Genomic DNA, 7,799 nt, shown 5'->3' with positions numbered 1-7,799 from the left:
TTTTCAGATAATAAAACTGTACAACCACTTCCACCAAAACCCCAGGGTCTGAAGTGAGGCTTTGTTATAATAAAGAAAACTTGATTTCCTTAAGGAAATCCATTGGAATCCCAGAAACAAAGACAGAAATAACCAGTATCTCCTCTGTGTATGAGGCTTCACCATGTTATTTGGCTTTTATTCCTATGTAATTCTGAAACTGTAAAAAATGTATTCATCTTGACAAAACTGAACAATTCAAGGGTGGATTCCTTCTTTACTACCTTTTTGTACTGTATTAGATACTTAATAATTTGGAAATGAGAGCTTATTAATTAAAGGATATGAGAAGATTCTGGAAGGTAGTAAGAAGTTGTTACTGCCTAGTGCTGATGACAGATTTGATAGTCAAATATTAATAATAGCAATAGTAATTATTACATTTTTTTTATTTAAGATTTATTTATTTGAGAGAAAGAGTGGGAGGGAGGGACAGATGGAGAGAGAGAGAGGAAAGAAAGAATCTCAAGCAGACTCCCCATTGAGTGCAGAGCCCAATGTTGGGCTCGATTCCACAACCCTGAGATCATGACCTGAGCCAAAATCAAGAGTCAGACACAACCAACTGAGCCACCCAGGTGCCCCTAATTATTACATTCTACATTGTGGCATTTTGTGCATTTCTATCACATTTACACTAGCCATCACATTCTATCATTCCAGAATAGATGGTCTCATTTGCTGGATATTCTCAACTTAAATCCTCTTACATAAATTTCTCTTAAATTTTTGTTAAGAATAAAAATATCCTAAACTAACAATCACTACTGTATAACACTCAATGCATTTAAACTTAGGAAAAGAAAAAATGGAAATGTTCACTCAAAGTAGTGCAACTTTAAGAACCTGAAACAGCAGAATTCAGACTAGATGTGATAATTCCAGGCTAGATCTAAATAAGCTGTTAAGGAGTTAAAGATAGTTGTCATATGACGAATTAGTTTGACATGATTTAGTGATGTGATGCGGGCATCCAGATGGCTCATGAAAATATTTTCTTTATTTATGTGGCCAGCATTATGGAGCATAGAGTTAGTTTGCTATCTGAAGTGTTAGCCCTCCTAACTCGGACATTATTTTTCTTGATTATATTCCTCCACATCTGTACCCACTAATCACCATCATTCTTAGTCTCACGGTTTCCAATTCAACCCTTGCTTGAATAGAGTATGGGTGGTTTCAGTTCTTTTTCCCATTGTGTATTTGTGATGGGTGGGGTCGGCAGACTAATTATTAAATTGCTTTGCCTATTGGTATCAAGAGGAGCTAATGTCTGTATTAGTCTGACTAAAGACCTTCTTGTTCTACAGTTGAATTAAGGATACTTTGTTTTGTCTAAATGAGTAGGACTTTACACAAAAAGCACAGAGTTAAGATCAAAGAAAAGGAACTTTTTTTTTTTTAAAGATTTTATTTATTTATTTGACAGAGAGAGACACAGCGAGAGAAGGAACACAAGCAGGGGGAGTGGGAGAGGGAGAAGCAGGCTCCCCACTGAGCAGGGAGCCCGATGCGGGGCTCTATCCCAGGACCCTGGGATCATGACCTGAGCCGAAGGCAGACGCTTAACGACTGAGCCACCCAGGTGCCCTGAAAAGGAACTTTTAATACTGCTTCTCATTCCCCATAGATTTAATGATGTGAAGGGGGGTGAATCTCTCACCCTAAAGAAAGTAAAGGATTAACAGCTTCTCACATTCTAGTATATTAAAATGGCTTTAAATGCTGCTAACAAAGGGACATTCTTCAGGAAGCGAGTGCCCATGGACCAGGTAGATGCATTTCGCTCACTTTGACTCTGCCTACATTTGGAAGATACCACAATATTATTTTGGGTCTAAAATGATTTTTGATGGCCATACACTTAGAGACCCTATTTATTTACCCTCAATTTTAGGCTAGGCTTTGTCCTTCTTTAATCTGTTCCATCTTGCTGAGTACAGAATTGTGCTCTGTGGTTCAGAGAGAAACAGTAAAATATAGCATTGTGATTACCTCCCTTTCTACATCCCTTCAACCTTTGTAGTAATTGGCCTATGGAGAAGGATGTCTGTCTGATACATTTATGACCAATGAAGCATGAAGGAAAGTCACTGAGGTGGGAATTAGTCTGAGGGAAGTCTCCCCACTCCCCAGAGAAGGCCATAGACAGAGACTCTCCCACTTTTTTGTCTGGATGTTGTTCTCTCTGAATATATTTCAATAAGTACTAGGTCATCTTACTATACAGGCTGAGGAAAAAAACCTCCCAAAGAAGGAAGACTAAAAATGTAGAAAGAATCTGGATCTTAAAAAAAAAAAAGGATTTATTTTTTTGTTATTTTAGAAAGAGTGAGAGAGCGTGCATGTGGGGAGGAGGGGCAGAGGGAGAATCCTAAGCAGACTGCGCACTGAGCCCGGAGCCCAATGCGGGGCTTGATCTCATGAGCCTGAGATCACGACCTGAACCGAAACCAAAAGTCAGACACTTAACCAACTGTGCCACCCAGGCGCCTCAAGAATGTGGATCTTTAATGATCCTGTTGATCTACTGATAACATCATTCTGGAACCCCACACTATTTCTGGTATTGCAATTATGAGATGATCTATTTCTTTAATGTTTTCTTGCATTTTTGAAAGAGGATTATTCTTGATGGAGATAAAAGAATCCTAACTGATACATGATAGTAAGTGTTTCAGTTAATGACTGTGCCCATGATGAAGGGTCATTTCATAATGAAGTCTGTGGCTTCTAGTAGATGTCTTAATAGAAAAAGTATTAGTAGGAAGAGTAGGTTTTCTTTCTCCCCATTTACAAAGTGTTATCAATCCCTAAAATTAATTCCTTAGGGGCCTGGACCCTATGTAGCTTCTTTCAAGGGTAGCTATAGTTATATTCTTCTGAAAGTAAAAGTCTAAATCTTTTAGATTTGAAATAAGTGCTATCAAATGGAACCTTTATCATATAATCTAAAGAATTATACCTAGTCTCACTTGTTTCTGGTTTTAAAAATACCAGTCAGTATTAAAAAAAGGAAGTCATGACATTTTATTAATAGATTAGGTCGCTAAGAGTTGTTGAATAAACCGAAGAATTGCTGTAAAAAAGAGAATTTAGATCAATTCCTTGGTGCCTAACACTTTCTGGATACAGCTTCCCTTGTATCTGTCTGAGCTTGCTAGACCTCAGGGGAACCCTGCTGAAAACCTACTTACCAAAATAGAAATTAGGACATTCTAATCATCTCCAGGATCAAAATGAAAAAGTGGCAATGCTTGGGGATTGGGAGGTTTATATGTTTTCATTTTTAGTTTCTAACTAACAGATCAATTTGTTTTCTTTTTAATAGATAAAATCATTGATAAAAATATAATTTAGCCTTTTTACAGGTTAGTTTATTACATTGCTTAATAGAAATTTGATGTCCTATGTATTGTATTTACTATGTGAGTCCTCTATTAATTTGAAATGTTTTATGGCACACCATAAGATGTACATCATAGTATATCATAGATATACTATATACATATATATGGTACATCGTTGGAGTAAGAAAGCTGAGTTCTCATCATTTTTCTGTGTGATATGGGGCAAGCCAGCTTCTGTGAATGTCATTTCCCTCATCTCAAAAGAAAGCTGTTGTAAGGATCATGTACAATATTGTAGGAATAAAAACATTTTGTAAGTTATATACATAAAAAGGAGTTGTAACTCTGGCACACTGGCAGGTTTGGCTGAAATAGAAGAAGCTTATTATTTAATGCATAAAATAAATATGTTGTCTATTTTGTAAAATAGAGCATTGCATATGAAATAAGCAAAATACAGTAACCACAAGTGATACAGAGGGAGTGAGTGATGGTCTCAGTCAGAGGGGATGGTAGATATTTGTCAAGCACTGAATGCCTGAGCTGGATTTGGAAGTGTGCTTTCACAGAGTTAACTTTTTCCTCATCTAGAGAATAGGATGTTCTGTATAAAAGCATGGAGATAGCCAAGAGCATGTTTTGTGCCGGGAACAGCAAGTCAGAGTAGCCCAAATCTAGCAGTCCTGGAGGTTGGAGGTGGGGTGGTCAGGTTTAGTGTAGATTGTAAGGAAGTGTGAATCTGAATGGGATCAAACCGGAGGGCTCATTTATGTGCTGGTGAGGGACATGGGCATACCCTGTAGGCCTGGTTCATCACTGGAATGACCAGAAGATTTTGGAAGTTGTTATTATTGGCCTCATCCCAGACCTTCTGAATTGGAATCTTGGCTAGGGGATGGAGTGGGTGGTGAGACTCAGAGCTACATCTATACAACCCTGGTATCAGTTAGGCTTCAGAACCACTGGCCTGGATAAAAGGAAGCCACTAGAGGAATTTGAGCAGCAAAATGACATGGTCGTATTTGCACTTTAAAAACTGACTTAAATAGCTGTGTTGGGCACGGCAGGAGGGGAGTGCAACCCAGAGGATAGAATTCAGGGGATGACAAAAACCTGGGAGCCAGATAAGAGGATTAAGAGCAGCAAAGTAGGTGGCAGGAGGGTGCTGAGTGGGCTGACAGAGGAGGAGAGAGGTAGGAGATGAGGTTGGTGGTGCAATAGCCTGTAAGACAAGGAAGGCCCTATGGCCAAGAATAAGAATGGGACTTTTCCCTAGAAAGAGATGGGGAGCCCTGGAGCATTTTAAGCAAGACAGTGACATGATTCACTGCTTGGAAACTGATTTTGACCTGATTACAGGGAGTTTCATTAATAAGCGGCACCTTAACAAGGGGTTCTCAGCTTGAGGCAAATGTTTCCTTAGTGCAGGGGCCCTTGGGCAGAGAGCTGGAATAGCTGGTTCTCCTGTCAGAACTCCAGTTTCTTGGGGCACCTTGGGGCACCGCTCAGGCGGTGAAGCAGCTGACTTGATTTTGGCTGAGGTCATGATCTCCCAATCCTGGGATCGACCCCTGAGTTGGGCTCCATGCTCAGCGGGGAGTCTGCTTGAGGATTCTTTCTCTCTCCCTCTGCCCCTCCCCCTGCTCTCTCTGTCTCAAATAACTAAATCTCTTATTTTAAAAAAAGAACTCCAGTTTCTAGGGCATGTTAATCCATTCAGATTAATAAAGACAGGGAAAGAGGAAACAGTAAGCTCTGATTTACAGGAAAATATTAAAGAAAACCAAAGACAAATACCCCACGGTAAGTAAAAGAAAGGAAGATCTCAATGCCAAAAAATCAGCCAGGTTTTCACTCAGGGAACTGAATAATGTCCTATGATCACTGAATGTAGTCCAACACAAAGAACTCTTGCTGTATGTGTCGATAATTGGTTGTAGTTAACTGCAAACCTTTAGATTTCTTATAAAAGTCCCAGGTTTAAGTATTCAGCATTGTGGTCATGTGCCCATCTCTATGTCCTATGTTTTTTGGGGAAATGTATTTATCATAATTCTAATCTAACTTTGTTTCTAGTTGCATTTGGCCTTGTGTAAATCATTTAAATCTCTAGTTTATTAGACTGAACAGAATTGGATTTGCAATTAGTTCTGTATTTTTTTAATTCCATTGTAATTAGCATACAGCTTTATATTAGTTTCAGGTGTACAATGTAGTGATTCAACTGTTCTATACATTACTTAATGCTCCTCACCACAAGTGTACTCTTAATCCCCTTCACCTATTTCACCTCCCCACCCCCCCTCCCCAACCTTCCTCTCCTCTGGTAACCAGTTTAGTCTCTAGAGTTAAGAGTCTGTTTTTTTGTTTGTTTGTCAAAAACATGGAGTGTTTCATGAATTTGCATGTCATCTTTGTGCAGGGGCCATGCTAATCTTCTCTGTTTCTTTCCAATTTTAGCATTTAGCACATGTGCTGCCAAAGTGAATATGATACATCTTGTTTTTTGTCCCAAGTTCTTCCAGTGGACATTTGAACATGTTTTATAAACTTTTGAACCCTAATTTCCGCTTCTATTTATAAGGTCAATACGAGGGTCAAAGAAGCTAAGTTTAGATAATATACCAGAACAGTGCCAGACATACAGTAGGCCCTCTGTAAAAGCTGGTTGCCCTTTTCCAACTGCTTCTCCTCATTTTGAAGATGGAGAGATAGGAGAGAAGAGCAGAAGTGGCCAGCATGTGGCCCCCAAGCCATTTTCACTTCTTGCCTTCATGGCAGACATTCTACTTGATGACAGCCTTCTTTGTTTTGAAACCAGAAGTAGCCTCAAAATCCTCCCAACACAGAACCTTAAGCTACTTCTACCAGCTGCATGGATGTGACATTTAAGATGAAACCTCTCTGGGATGCCTGGGGGGCTCAGTTGTTAAGCATATGCTTTAGGCTCAGGTCATGATCCCAGGGTCCTGGGATTGAGCCCCACGTCGGGCTCCCTGCTCCGTGGGAAGCCTGCTTCTCCCTCTCCCACTTCCGCTGCTTGTGTTCCCTCTCTCTTTGTCTCTCTCTCTGTCAAATAAATAAATATTAAAAAAAAAAATGAAACCTCTTTGTTATCCCTGCCCTGGATAATCTCTAAGGTTGTAGCTGAGACACTCTGAGCCCACAACATATGGAACCCAATTTTCAAAATTATACAACTGAGTGGAAAGCAGAGTTTTCAAAGCTCTGAAGGTACAAGCAATAAGATATAGAATGGGACAGCTTGCTGATGGAGGCTTTCAGGAACCCCTGAGAGTGGCAAAGAGGTTGGAATTGGTCATTGTGGAAGGCAGAATTAAGACCCCACGAAGTTGTCTGTGTCTCAATTCCTGGAACCCGTGAATGTATTACCTCACCTGACAAATGGATTTTTTGGTTGTGATTAAGAATCTTGAAGTGGGTAGATTGTCCTGGATTATCTGGGTGAGCCCAATATATTAACAAAGGTCTTTATAAAAGAGAGAGGGAGGCAGGAGGGTCAGAGTCAGAGGAGACGTAAGGATGGAAGCAGAGTCGGAGATGCAATCAGTCAAAGAATGCAAGCAGCTTCCAGAAGCTGGAAACGGCAAAGAACTGACTCTCTCCCCAGAGCCTCCAGAAGGAATGCAGTCTTACTGACACCTTGATTTTAGCCTTGTAAGACCCATTTTCAGCTTCTGACTACCAGTACTAAAAAGTAATCAATGTGCGTTGTTGTTATAAGCCACCAAATTTATGGTAATTCATTACAACAGCAATAGGAAATTAACACAGGCCTTTAAAGAAGGGCTTGGATAGACAATAAAAGAGGGACAGTTTGGGTGAGTAGTAGATGATAAGCAGAGGCTTAAATGTGAGAATAAGCAAAGTAGACATTGGGAAGTATGGATCCTGACCAGTTTGAAGAGGTGGGATAGGCTGCTGCCAAGAAGGAACTCAGCTCAAGAGTTAAGCCTTGGATAGGTTTGATAGCCTGAATTTGAATCCTACTTCTGATTTTTTTCAGTAACCTTGGTCCAGTTACTTAATTTCTCTAGCATTACAATGTTATCTATAAAACTGAGAATACCAGTATTGCCTATTTCATTGGATTAAATGAGATCGTAGATGTAAAGTGTCTAGTACTGAATAGTGCTCCATAATGGGAAGTGCTATTTTTTATGAATGGAAGACAAAGGTGAATTGCCACTTCATTAGATTATAAAAAGCTCTGACTACCAGTGTGAGATTAAGAAGCTTTACTTCCAAGACATCTCGTGACCATCAGAAGATCTTGAAGAGGAAACTAACTTAAAAACACAAAAAGACTCCTGTGGTAAATTAATATGGCAAAGACAAGACAGGAAAACCATCCATTGAAAGGGAAAGTTTGAAGGATAGAGGTTGATC

At 39.7% G+C, this 7,799-nt stretch overlaps 1 pseudogene; it reads right to left on the bottom strand.

Moving 5' to 3' along the window:
• Positions 1-5,766: 5,766 nt before the first annotated feature.
• On the bottom strand, positions 5,767-5,866 carry LOC123858049 (U6 spliceosomal RNA; annotated as a pseudogene).
• Positions 5,867-7,799: the final 1,933 nt, after the last annotated feature.

This window comes from Mirounga angustirostris, unplaced genomic scaffold (genome assembly GCF_029215605.1).
Source record: "Mirounga angustirostris isolate CCGP_5_RB_7025 unplaced genomic scaffold, mMirAng1.0.hap1 SCAF_13, whole genome shotgun sequence".
NCBI classification, from domain to species: Eukaryota; Metazoa; Chordata; class Mammalia; order Carnivora; family Phocidae; genus Mirounga; species Mirounga angustirostris.
Note: the sequence above shows the minus strand (reverse complement) of the source record. Positions and strands in the feature narration are given on the sequence as shown.